Source organism: Lemur catta, chromosome 1 (assembly GCF_020740605.2).
Source record: "Lemur catta isolate mLemCat1 chromosome 1, mLemCat1.pri, whole genome shotgun sequence".
Classification (NCBI taxonomy): Eukaryota; Metazoa; Chordata; class Mammalia; order Primates; family Lemuridae; genus Lemur; species Lemur catta.
This window is the reverse complement of record NC_059128.1, coordinates 266,918,640-266,931,383: the sequence shown is the minus strand read 5'-3', so window position 1 is coordinate 266,931,383 and position 12,744 is coordinate 266,918,640. Positions and strand designations below refer to the sequence as shown.

Genomic DNA, 12,744 nt, shown 5'->3' with positions numbered 1-12,744 from the left:
TAATTATCATTATGGTTAATTGAAGTCTATATATTGGACTTTACTTGAAAGAAGTACACCTCAATGTTTAGCATAGTATAGAACTTTTTCATAGAAGCTGAGGATGATTTTTTTCTTGGAGGAAATTTGGCCTTGATGAATATCTTCTTTAATATTTGAGGGAAAAGCAGTAGAAGCCTTCCATTGGGAAAAGGAGTTATGAATTTAAGTGAAGTCAAGTCTGGAAATGTGGATGTTACAGTCCACTTTGGGTATGTGTGGAAACCATAAATGTATCACTACCTTGTTTATTTTAACCTTGTTTATTTTAACATACAAGTAAAAGGACATACTGATAACAAAACATCAATGGAAGTTAAATTGCAGTGTCTGTATAAAAGTATTGTAGTATCCTTTTATATTGTATTATAGCAAAAGTGAAAAGTAACTATATTTGTTGAAATTACACCAATATAAAGGAATTCTATTATCATTAGTAAATCATATGATCAGAATAAATAGTAATAAAATCATATGATCAGAGCCCCTTTTCCTCTACAAACAAAACAACTGGGATAAGAATAACAAAGATTTATTCTCTTTGAGTTTTAAGAGAGTGTTTACCAAGGAGAAATAATTTCTATATTCTGATGCCTTAGAAGAGATAGGTCATCCTGAAATGAGTTTGCTACTCACTCATTCATAAGGCAAGAATTGGTGAAAATGTATGGTTGGAGGTCTAAATTCCAGAATAGTCTGTATGGATTGCTTGTTTATTGCTTTATTTTTGTAGTGGTAAGAATGTGGAGATAGATTGTCAGGGTTTCAAACTCTGTTGTCACAATTTATTAGCCATGTAACCACAGGGAAATTACTTAACCTAAGTATCAATTTCCTCATCTGTAAAATGGAACACTAAAAGAGTTTTTGTGAAGATTAAAATAAATAATTTGTCTAATATCTTTAGCACAGAGTCTTGGTGGTTTGGTAGCTAATCTTGGTGGTTTAATAAAATGTTACCTGCTATTATCAATCATCATGGTTTGAAATTCAGTTCAATCTAATGGTTTTCTGTGAATTTTGCAAATATATATTGAAAAACTACATACTGAAAAATTTGATATAGGCATTCCCAAACATAACTTTCCCAAGAGACAACATTTAGAAAGCAGAGAACTTTACATAAGTTCTTTGACTGACATTGAGTAATCATTGTCACAGTTTTTTTCATGATATGTTTTAGAAGTTCCTAATACCAAAAGTAACATTATTTCAAATAGAACAGTATTCTCTTGAATAAAAACCTGATGTAAATGTTCTATACTCCATTCACAAGATAAATAGTCCCTCTGCCTCAGTCAGATCCATCTTGAGTGAACTGCTAATATCTGGGTCCCTAGAGACAAAGGGGCAGTGAACAGCTATGCAAAGAATGCCTATGGTCTCACTATCAGAACTCTTTAGGTCACTGTATACACATAAAATAAATGGTATCACTATCAGTGGTTGAATTAAATGAGATATTCTGGCATGCATCAATAGCATTAAGCGTTTTTAAATACACTTGAATAGGGATATGATTTTATGTGTTAGATATGCCCCTTGAACTGAAGTTACATTGTGGCATAAGAAAAGTCCCCATCCTTGGTGAATTTGTGCTTCATTAAGAAGCAAGTTAAATAACTAAAAGTGATGCTCTTTCGTAGTCTCATTTATGAGCAGCTACATTCTATGGAAGAATGCCTAATTCTAGAGGGTGTAATTTCTTGAGATCAGAAAAGAAAAATAGAAAGATAAGATTTCAAATTAATCTTTTTCTTCTTTTTCAGAAATTTCCAAAAAGAGGCTCCTTTTTCTGGTTATTTCCCTTATTCAATTTCCTGAGTTCTCAATTAGATTAAACTGTGTGAACCTAGTAGAGACAATTTGCACAACCAGTCCAGCATCCTTCTGTAATAGGGTCTAGGGCAGCTAGGGTTGGCAGGAGAGAAATAGGTGGGACTGGAGGAGGTGTGCTTTGTGTAGCAAGTGGGAAGTGAAAATTGAGACATAGACAAACTTCACCTAGTTTACTGTTTGTATTTGAGGGAGTCAGGAAAAAAAAAGGGGACATCATTCTAAAATGCCGTGTAGTAAATTAAGAAAACGAATGAACAAAAAAATCCTAATGAAGGATGTAGTTTTAAATTTTTAGTTTGATTTGATACCTATCCTAGGAAGACTAGGGAGAAGTCTTTTTATTTATTTTCTTATTTTTATTTTTATTTTTTTTACTTTTTTTAAGAGACAGGGTCTGGCTCTGTCACCCAGGCTGGGATACAGTGGTGCAATCACAGCTCACTGCAGCCTCAAACTCCTGGGCTCAAGTGGTTCTCTTGCCTCAGCCTCTGGAATAGCTTGGATTACACACAGGGCAATTTAAAAAAAATTTGTAGCCATGCATGTCTTGCTATGTTGCCCAGGTTGGTCTCAAACTCCTGACCTGAAGCTATTCTCCTGCCTCACCCTCCCAAAGTGCTGGAATTACACGTATGAGCCACTGTGCCCAGCCTATTTTCGTACTCTTTTTTAACAGTACTGAAGACTGAAAAAGCAATGCCTATCCAGGGAATGAGAAAATTTTATCATCTGCTTTCAAAAGTAGTCACTAGTCTGGCTTTTAATGCTATGAAAACTTAACTGCAAAATTAGTTGATTTTCATTAATGAAAGAAAGACTAATAAAGATTTTACATGCTAATATACATAGCTATTTTGAATAAACAAGATAATGTTTAAAGTACCTTGATTTTTGAGACCACCCAACAGATGCAAATCACAATCAAAACCTCAAGTCTCAAAAGAAGTAATTTTTCTAAATACTGCCTTTTCTTACAAATTAGTTATAACCTTTTTTTTTAGTAATTGCAATTAGTAAAGTCTATTCTCAATCATTTGGAGCAATTAAACTCAAGTTTTGAATGATAAATTTCTTACACATTGCCATTTAATTTTAATCAGAACACTACCATAACAAAAATGCTAATGAAAACACATTTTCAATCAGCTTTGAGAGGAAAGGAAAATACATTAATTTAAAAAGTGCAGTGACACAAAACTCAATAATCCATGATGGTTTTGAAGGATGAGATTTTTTTTTTCTTTGCATATGAAAATGTCTGATGTATACTTAAAAAGAGTCCTTTGCAACTAATTGTTTGTAGGAGGGTAGAAAACCGCCTCTGAGGTTGTTCAGTAAAGGAGAATCATAATGATATCAATGTTATATAAAAATCATTATATAAGTCAAAGGAATAAAGAATTACATCCTAGTGGTATACAGATTCCAACTCCAAAGTCATAAAGATCTGATTTAATGTAGATTTTTCTCATTATAAACTGTATTTTTTCATATATAGAATGTATTTAATAATAATTGTCTCTCAGAATTGTTGAGAGGATTAAACAGCAGCATGTATATACATATGGTCCCCAATTTATGACAATTTGACCTATGATTTTTCAGCTTTACGATTGTGTAAAGGCAAAAGGCATTCAGTGGAAACCATATTTTGAATACTCATGCAACCATTCTATTTTTCACTTTTAGTACAGTATTTAATAAGTTCCCGGAGATATTCAACACTTAATTATAAACTAGTTTTTGTTTTGGATGACATTGAAGTTAGGCCAGGCTAAGCTATGATGTTCTGCAGGTTAGGTGTATTAAATGCATTTTGGATGTACAATATTTTCAACTTACAGTGGTTTTATCTGGATGTAACCTCAGTGAAAGTATTATAGAAGAGCATCTATATATACTCTTTAGTACAGTGCTTTAAAAACAGTGATCTTGACATAAGTCAGTCTCTGTCATTGTTTAAAATAACAAGTAATCTTACTGGAGAAAGAGTGTTGTTGATACAGAGGAAACTTTGTTTAAGTTTCTAATTTTTTTTATTTGTGTAAATATAAGGGGTACAAGAGCAATGTTTTTACATGCATAGACTGCACAGTGGTGAAGTGAGGGCTATTGGTGTATCCATCATTCAAATAATGTAATTGTATTCATTAAGCAATTTCTCATCAGCTACCTTCCTCCCACCCTCCCACTCTTCCAAATCTCCATTGTCTATCATTCCTATTGTTCCACAGTCTATGTCCACATGTACACAGTATTTAACTCCCACTTATGAGTGCGAATAGTGAGAACAAGTGATATTTGTCTTTCTAAGTTGTTTCACTTAAGATAATGCCCTCCAGTTCCATCCACGTTGCTACAAAATACATGATTTTATTTTTTTTATAGCTGAAGAGTATCCCATTGTGTGTGTGTGTGTATATACACACACATACATATATACATCACATTTTCTTCATCTAATCATCCATTGATGGGCACTTAGGTTGATTTCATATCTTTGATATTGTGAATATTGCAGTGGTAAACATGAGTGCAGTTATCTTTTGATACATCGATTTCTTTTCCTCTGGGTAGATACCCACTAGTGGAGTTGTTGAATCTAACGGTAGTTCTATTTTTAGTTCTTTGAGATATCTCCCTACTGTTTTCCATAGAGGTTGTACCCAAGTTATATTCCCACCAAAAGTATATAAGAGTTCCCTTTTCTCCATATTCTTGACAATATCTCTTATTTCCTGACTTTTTGATAATTTCCTGACTTTTCCATCCTAACTGGGGTAAGATAATATGCCATTGAAGTTTTAATTTGCATTTCTCTGATGATTAGTAATATGGAACATTTTTTATATCCCTGTTGGCCATTTGTATGTCTTCATTTGAAAAATGTCTATTCATATCTTTTGCCTATTTTTTAATGCGATTATTTGATTTCTTTTTGTTGTTGTTGCTAAGTTGTTTGACTTCCTTGTATATTCTAGATATTAATTCCTTATCAGATGGATAGTTTGCAAATACTTTCTCTCATTCTGCAGGTTGTTCACTTGGTTGATCATTTCCTCTGCTGTGCAGAAGGTTTTTAGTTTAATTAATTCCCATTTATGTATTTTTGTTGCCTGTGCTTTTGAAGTCTTACTGGAGCAATGTGTAGAAGAGTTTTCCCTAGTTTTCTTTTAGTATTTGTATAATTTCAGATCTTACATTTAAGTCTTACATCATCTTGATTTGATTTTTATGTATGGTAAGAGATAAGGATCCAGTTTCATTTTTCTGCACGTGGAAACCCCATTTTCCCAGAACAGTTTATTGAAAAGGTTGTCCTTTCCCTTTCCCACGTGTGTGTTCCTTTTGTATTGATTTCCAGTTTATTGTAATGTGGTCATAGAAGATACTTGATATGATATCAATTTTTAAAATTTTGTTGAGTCTTGTTTTGTGGCCTAATATATGGTTTATTTTGGAGAATATTGTATGTACTTATGAGGTCATTGTATATTCTGAGGTTGTTGGGTAGAATGTTTTGTAAATATCTGTTAGATCTATTTAATCTAAAGTCCAATTTAAGTCGGTGTTTCTTTGTTGATTTTCTGTCTTGGTGATCTAATGTTGAGATTTGCTACCAAATTCCCCCACTATTATTGTACTGCTGTCTGTCTCTTTCTTTAGGTCTAACAGTATTTGTTTTATGAACAAATAAACTGGTGCTCCAGTGTTGGGTATATATATATATATATATATATATATATATATATATATATATATATATATAGTTAAATTTGCTATATCCTCTTGTTAGATTGATTTCTTTATCATATAATGACTCTCTATGTCTTTTATGTGTTTTTTTACCATTTAATATTTTTTTTGAAACAGAGTGTCACTTTGTTGCAATATTTTTTGTTTAAAATCTGTTTTAGCTGATATAAGAATATCTACTCCTGCTTGCTTTTAGTTTCCATTTTTATGGCACATTTGCTCCCTTTCATTTGAGTCTATATGTGTCTTTATAGTAAGGTGAGTTTCTTGTAAGAGACATATGTTTTCTTATTCATTGAGCCAATCTACCTCTTTTAAGTAGAGCATTTCATTCATGTTCCAGTTTAATATTGATATGTGAGATTTCATTCCTGTCATATTGTTCATTGTTTTCTTGCTAGTTTGTAAGTTCTTTGTTTCTTTCTTTTTCTCTATCTTTGTGGTTTGGTGGAATTCTATAATGGTGCCTCTTATTTATTCTATCTTCTTCGTTTGTGTGATTGATTTACTTATGAGTTTTATATTTTCATGTGTTTTCATGATAGTGAATATAGTCCTTTCACTTCCAAGTTTAGGACTCCTTTGAGCATTTCTTGTAGGGTCTAGTGGTGACAAACTCCCCCAGCATTTGCTTTTTCTGGGAGAAGCTTGATTTCTTCTTCATTTATGAGGCTTAATTTTGCTGCATATAGAATTCCTTACTAGCAGGTGTTTCCCCCCGCCCCCAGCTCTTTGAAAAAGAGAAACCTTATAGCCCATTCTCTTCTGGCCTATAAGATGTATGAAAATATAGAATGCTTCATTAATTTGCATGTCATCCTTGGGCAGGGGCAATGCTAATCTTTTCTGTATCATTCCAATTTTAGTATATGTGCTGCTGAATTGAGCACTGAAGAGGAATCTTTTAAAGTGAGATATCATATTTATGAAATAAAAGGCCCTAATACATTAATCAAAAAGGAAGTATTATTTTTAGAGTAGTAAGACATTCCTTAGAAGCCTCTAGTCAAGGAAACATTACAATAGGCTTATTCCAGAGTTTTTGTACATTCAGACAATGATAAGGGTCTGGATAATTTCTCAATATCATTTTAATAAAATATGTTATTTTTTTATTTTTTAAAAAATAAAGAATGCAAAGATTGTGTAAAATAAGGAAACTCTTTGCATTTGTTTGGAATTACAGCATTTTGTCAACTGGGAATCTCATTTTTATTTAAACAAGCTACCATTGTTATTTGCTTACGTCTAGATAATTTTAAACTTAAAAGGAAAGTACTTATTCAATACAATGTGTTCTAAAACAATCTTGATATTTGTGAAGTCAATGGGAAAAAAATAAAATGCAACCTTAGTGATGAAATAAAGAGGGGCCTTTATTGCCTGTGTCACAGACAACAAGTATCATATTGCAACTTAATGTGCATATCTTCTTTGAAGATATTTAATACTGAAGCGGGCAATCATGAATCCTATTTTCTTTTCTAGTCTTAAATGCTCCATAAAAGAAATAAAAAGGACTCCAAATCATTCTGAGCCCCGTAAAATTCTTATCATATGGGAAGCAGTGAATGGAAACATTTCCCAGGTTCAATACCAAAGAATAATTTAAGTATTCACTTCAGGGAAAAGTGAGCAAAAACAGAACAAGTCAAAACAAAACAAAATCAATCATATTGTTTCAAGCTCTCAGGTGAAATTTGGCACACATAGACAACTAGTGTGAAATAAGGCCACATCACTGGCCACATAATTTACTTACTATGGGACATGAGGGAGCTTATTTAAGCTTTCCAAGTCACAGTTCCTTAAAGTATTAGCTAAGCAAATCAATACTTATGGAGTCTGAGGGTGTTTAAACAGCATGGGCAAAGTGCTGCTTACAGGCAGTTGTGTTATTTTTCTGCTGTCTCATGGAGAGAGAAGAGCCCTTTGCCAAGTAAGAAATTGAAATGTGTTTCCAGGAAAAAGAAGTCATTCAAATTAAAGCAAAAATCCACATTCTGAAACCTAAAGTTTTATATTCTGCTGAAGATAAGACATCCTTGATCACCTGGCAGGCCTGAGTTTGGGGGAGAGCCCTTATCTACTTGGGCATAATGGGTGAATACCATTCACTAGTGTAGAAATTCTGATAATGAAGGTGTTTGGAGCCTCTGGATATTGACAGAACTCAAGAAGATATATTGACAGAACTCAAGAAGCAAAGGGAGGGCCAAGAGAGCCACTGACAATCTGAAGGAACTATGTATTAAATAGTTGATTCCAGTGCCAAATGATTGATATTTAGGGAAAATTATATTGAATGAGGTGGCCTTTCCTTAGATGAGTAGGAGGTGAGGGTGAGCAAGTGTGGGCAACAGGTAGGGAGAGGAAGACAGTGCTGTAGGAGGAGACTGCCAGCTAACTTGTGGACTGTGTTTACTTGCAGTCACACAGCTGGGAGGAGTGTGAAAGAATCTGAGTAAATCCTGAGACAAATACCTCTTGAATATAAATTGGGCCCTTGATTTTTCCCCTAACTGATTTAGTTTAGTGGAATCAAGAAGACATATAAAATAATGTTTCCCGAACCCTGTATTCTACTTTGAATATATCTTTGTATGTGGTTGTTGGGGTTGAGACATTTTAGAGAAAAACACAGATTTGGAGTGATTTGAATTAGTCAAAAGGAGAAATTATTTGGTTTGCATTAGTCTTAAGGAAAGTAATAACAACAGTGAAAAAAGTTAACTTGGTATGTTGGGAAAAAATATTGACAGTGAGAGACATGATCTTGCTCTTATGGGAGAATCTGATCATTCTGGGATATAGTGAATAAAGACCAAACCATAACTATGAAGAGCTTTGAAACTTAAGAATAAATAACTTTCAGGTAGAAATTAATATAGATGTTGTGGTAAAAAACGTAAACTAAGATTACTTTGGCATATTTTTAGTGGAAAGATGCAAATGGAAGCAGAAATACAAAAACATTGTTCAAAAATAATTGTTTAAACATAAGACAGGATGAGGACATAATTTGAAAGAAAAGTAACAGAAAGCATATAATTTCAGTCTTGTTGCTTTTTTCATTTATAAGTTTTTCTCTGGATTTCCCTAATAGCAAGGATAACCTATAATCTATAATGAGAGATTTGGAGTTTTTTTTGATTGCTTGGTTTTTTTGCTTCATTTTGGTTTGGTTTGGTTTGATTTTGGTCTCTATTGCAGCCTTTTTGTTTTGTTATGGTAACATAATCCAAATATTTTATCTTTCATTTTCCTGCTTTCATTGTGGAAGTAAAATAAAAGTAGTGCGGGTTTTCAAACAGTTTTTTCAAAGTCTATCTAGTCACCACTTAAACTTACTCTTCTCTGAGGAAATTCTATATTATTGAGAACTGAGTGAGGTTGTCTGCACAGATGGGAAACCTAAGACTTACAGAACTGGGAGAGACCTTGAATATTATTTAGCCCAGTAGTAGTTCCTGACTCTGACTTCACAATGGAATAGTCACTTGAAAACACATCTCTAGGTGTAGATCTCAGGCTCTGTTCCAAGAGCTTCTGATACAGAGCAATGATTGAGAACCACTAATATGATCCATATCCCATGTATAACAGTTTGGGAAACTAAGATGCCCAGAGGTTAATAATTCACTGAATGTTACTCAGTTAGTAAATAGCATATTTGTGGCTAAAGCCATGTTTTCTAAATTCAAAATAAGAGGTTTAAAGTAATATATCAAGAATATAAACCCTATGGTCTAGTTCAGGTCTAAAATGATTTCGTGTTTTGAGCTAAAATTCAGGTCCTTGGCTTTGTTTTCAAAATTCTGATTCTTCTTCATCGAAGAGTTAATTTTTTTCTAGGTCTGACACTGCGAGTTAGTGGGTGAGTGTAATTATGCAGCATATGGAATAGTTAAGTGCATTCTTGGGTGTGCTACTTTGTATTCCTTGTAATGCCACTCATTATTCTGTTTGACTTTAATTGTGTTCTTAGGTGGATATGTTAAAGATTAATGATGCATTTAGCCTAAACCAAGACTTACAGAAATGTGAAGATAAAAAAGAGAACAGGGGCTATAATAGTTAAAGATTTTGCTTTTTCCCTTTGGAAGGACCATATCCTGAGGATTTTATGTGAAAAAAATTTAAGTCGTTACAGTCAATCTCCTAGTAGATGTGTTACTATCTTGTATCCTTGCAATAAAGCTGATATTATAAGTCTGCCATCAGACTTGGAAATACATAGTGAGCTGGTGTTCAATGACAGCCATTATCCAGCTCAAAACTGTTGGCTTTAATTGAGCAGGGTGTGCACATAATCTGCATTGCCTTAGCAGGAAGAAAATATAACTTACCATTTTATATCGAACAAGATGTTAGCCTTTTCACAATGAAGTATAGGCCTGTTTCAGTACAAGAATTTCTTGTGTAGCTAATCTAAAAAATATTGACAGGCTCTAGGTAGAAGTGTAGCTGCAACTTAATGAACATGTGTAGTATTTACAGTAACAAGAGCAAGTGAGATAACTTTTCTATGGATTAAATAAATAAGGCTGGATTTATAAGAATAATTATAATTTATAAGAATAATTATAAATGTTATTGGATTAATAAGAAAACATTAATTTATTATGGTTATAATTATAATAATGTTAAATATTATTATTATATTACTGGTAGTAGTGGTAGAAGTAGTAACAGCAGCAGAGAGAAAAAGAAAATCCATATTTAACAGACAATTCACTAGGCACTCTTGTAAATTCTTTATATATATCAATTCATTTAAATGTCCGTAATAATTTTATAAAATAGTTACTAATTTTATGCCCAATGTACAGGTAATAGGCATGAGGCAGAGGGAGGTTAAATAACTTAATCAAGGTCATGCAACTATTAAGTTGGACATTTGGACTGAAAAACGACTGCAGTTAGAGAGTCTATAGTCGAATGTATGCACGAACCCACGTGCAAGTGTGTGTGTGTGTGTGTGTGTGTGTGTGTGTAGTAACCTCTTTCTTGTGATATAAATCACATACCAAACAATTTATTCATTTAGTTGCACTATTCAATGTTTTTTAGTATTATATATTCACAAAGTTGTGCCAATATCACCGCAATAAATTTTAGAACATTTTCATCATCCTTCCCCAAATTCCTTCCTCTTTTAACAGTTACCTCACATTTCCCCATAAACCCCCATTTCCCAGGCAACCATTAATCTACTTTCTGTCTCTATAGCTTGGTCTGCTCTGTACATTTCATATAAATGGTATCATACAATATGGAGGGTTTTTTTAATGTTTTCTGTCACCATAACGTTATTAACAATCAACCATGCTGTATTATGTATCAGTATTGCATTACTTTTTATTGATGAATAATATTTAATTGTATGAATATACCATATTTTATTTATCCATTATCAGTGGATGAGCATTTGCATTATTTCTACTTTTTGGCTATGACAAATAATGCTGCTATAAATGTTAATGTCACAGCATTTTAAGGCTTAGAAAAGTTTGCTGTAGATTATATACCACTGTTTAACACTGGTATTACTGTTTTTTTTTGAGAAAAAATCAGTTCAAATTGTGGATGAGTTTACAGTATCTAAACAAATCACCAAAATTTTGTTCTTCCTTCCTTAACTGAAAAAGACAAATTCTACTTACCAATCTCATGAGAGAATGACGCTAACTCTTCAGATATATTGACTGAGGTTTATTAATTTTTTTCCTCCACAAACTAGAATATAGTTTAGTATATATTGGAGGTTCAATAAGTCTTTGCTAAATACATATACTGTTATATGGAAAATGCATTACTGGCACTGTCCTATGCTCATCAGAAATAAGTATTATAGTTTTTATCTCAATTTCATCCCCTTTCTTGATGACTGGTTCTTTTGGTTGGATGTTATAAAAGGCACCAAAAAGACTTTAGTCTGTCTATGAAAACTACTCCTGTCATATGGATATCATTATCTTTCTATGGCATGCTTCCTCTCAAGTAAGTGCTTCCCTAACTTTTTGAAGAAATATACCCCAGTTTCTGGAAGTTTGGGGGCAGATGACATTTGCTTTTGCATTTTGTGCTGAGACTGTCTTCTACGTGGGAAAGAAGACTTTAAACAGATCTCTTCGTTTCCTTAGCAGGTCATCATTATGTCAGACAGATTAAGTATCCTAAGTCCAGTATCTGATGCCTAGGAGTGGCCATGGGAATGCACATGCTCACTGTCTTTTACAAAGAGATGACTCATAGGTTTTTGTTCTTCTAAGTGAAGCATCACCTGGATTCCTGATTTGTAGTTTGGATCTATAAAAACTTGCTAGATTTTGTCAGTGCCATTTCTCTAAAAGTAGTTTCTGGGTCTTTTTCTCTTAGCCACACACTAGATGAAACAAGATTCTACGTCCTCATGACAATATGCCCTCTGTCACATTATGATTACCTTTATCTCTGGGGGGTTTTGGTGCAATCCCTCCAAACTAAACAGAATTGGGCAAACATGCCATGTTTGAAACCTCTGCTCTCTGTTGCATTAATTTTACCTTAAATCTGGTCCTACTCATCCCTGGATGAATCACTTCTCTTCAGTGTTACACAACTGAGGTTCCACCAGGCTTCTCACTGAATCAGTATATTTAAACCTGACTCTCTTACATTTTTCTTAATTTCCAAATTATTAAGTCATTACATATGAAATGTCTGATTTTAAATCAAAAGTTTAGTTTATTATATCTCAAACAAGAAGCAGCACAACTAATCAAAGTATGCACCTAAACTATCAACACAGTTTTGCTATGTTAATGGTAGCTTGCTTATGCCAGCAGCAAAAAAGCCTGGAGAGTGAGTAAAGATGAAATTGCAAAAGGCATTTTCCACAGCTTGTTGAACAATTGAATATATTTTCTTGCAAGAAGTGGTCCAAATCCTGGAAGAAGTGGTAGTCAGTTGATGCAAGATCTGGTGAATACGGTGGATGACAGAGAGTTTCCAAGTCTAGCCTCTGTAGTTTGGAGCAGCGTCGTTTTGTGACATGTGGTCGAGTGTTGCCTTGCAAGAGGATTGGCCTGTCTCCATTGACCAATCTCTGGGGCTTAATCCCAAGCA

The 12,744-nt window shown here is 33.4% G+C and overlaps 1 non-coding gene across 1 annotated transcript; it reads right to left on the bottom strand.

Moving 5' to 3' along the window:
• Nucleotides 1-6,417: 6,417 nt before the first annotated feature.
• On the bottom strand, nucleotides 6,418-6,524 carry LOC123631098. The gene has a single exon (XR_006732974.1). It is a non-coding gene; the product is annotated as a U6 spliceosomal RNA (small nuclear RNA).
• Nucleotides 6,525-12,744: the final 6,220 nt, after the last annotated feature.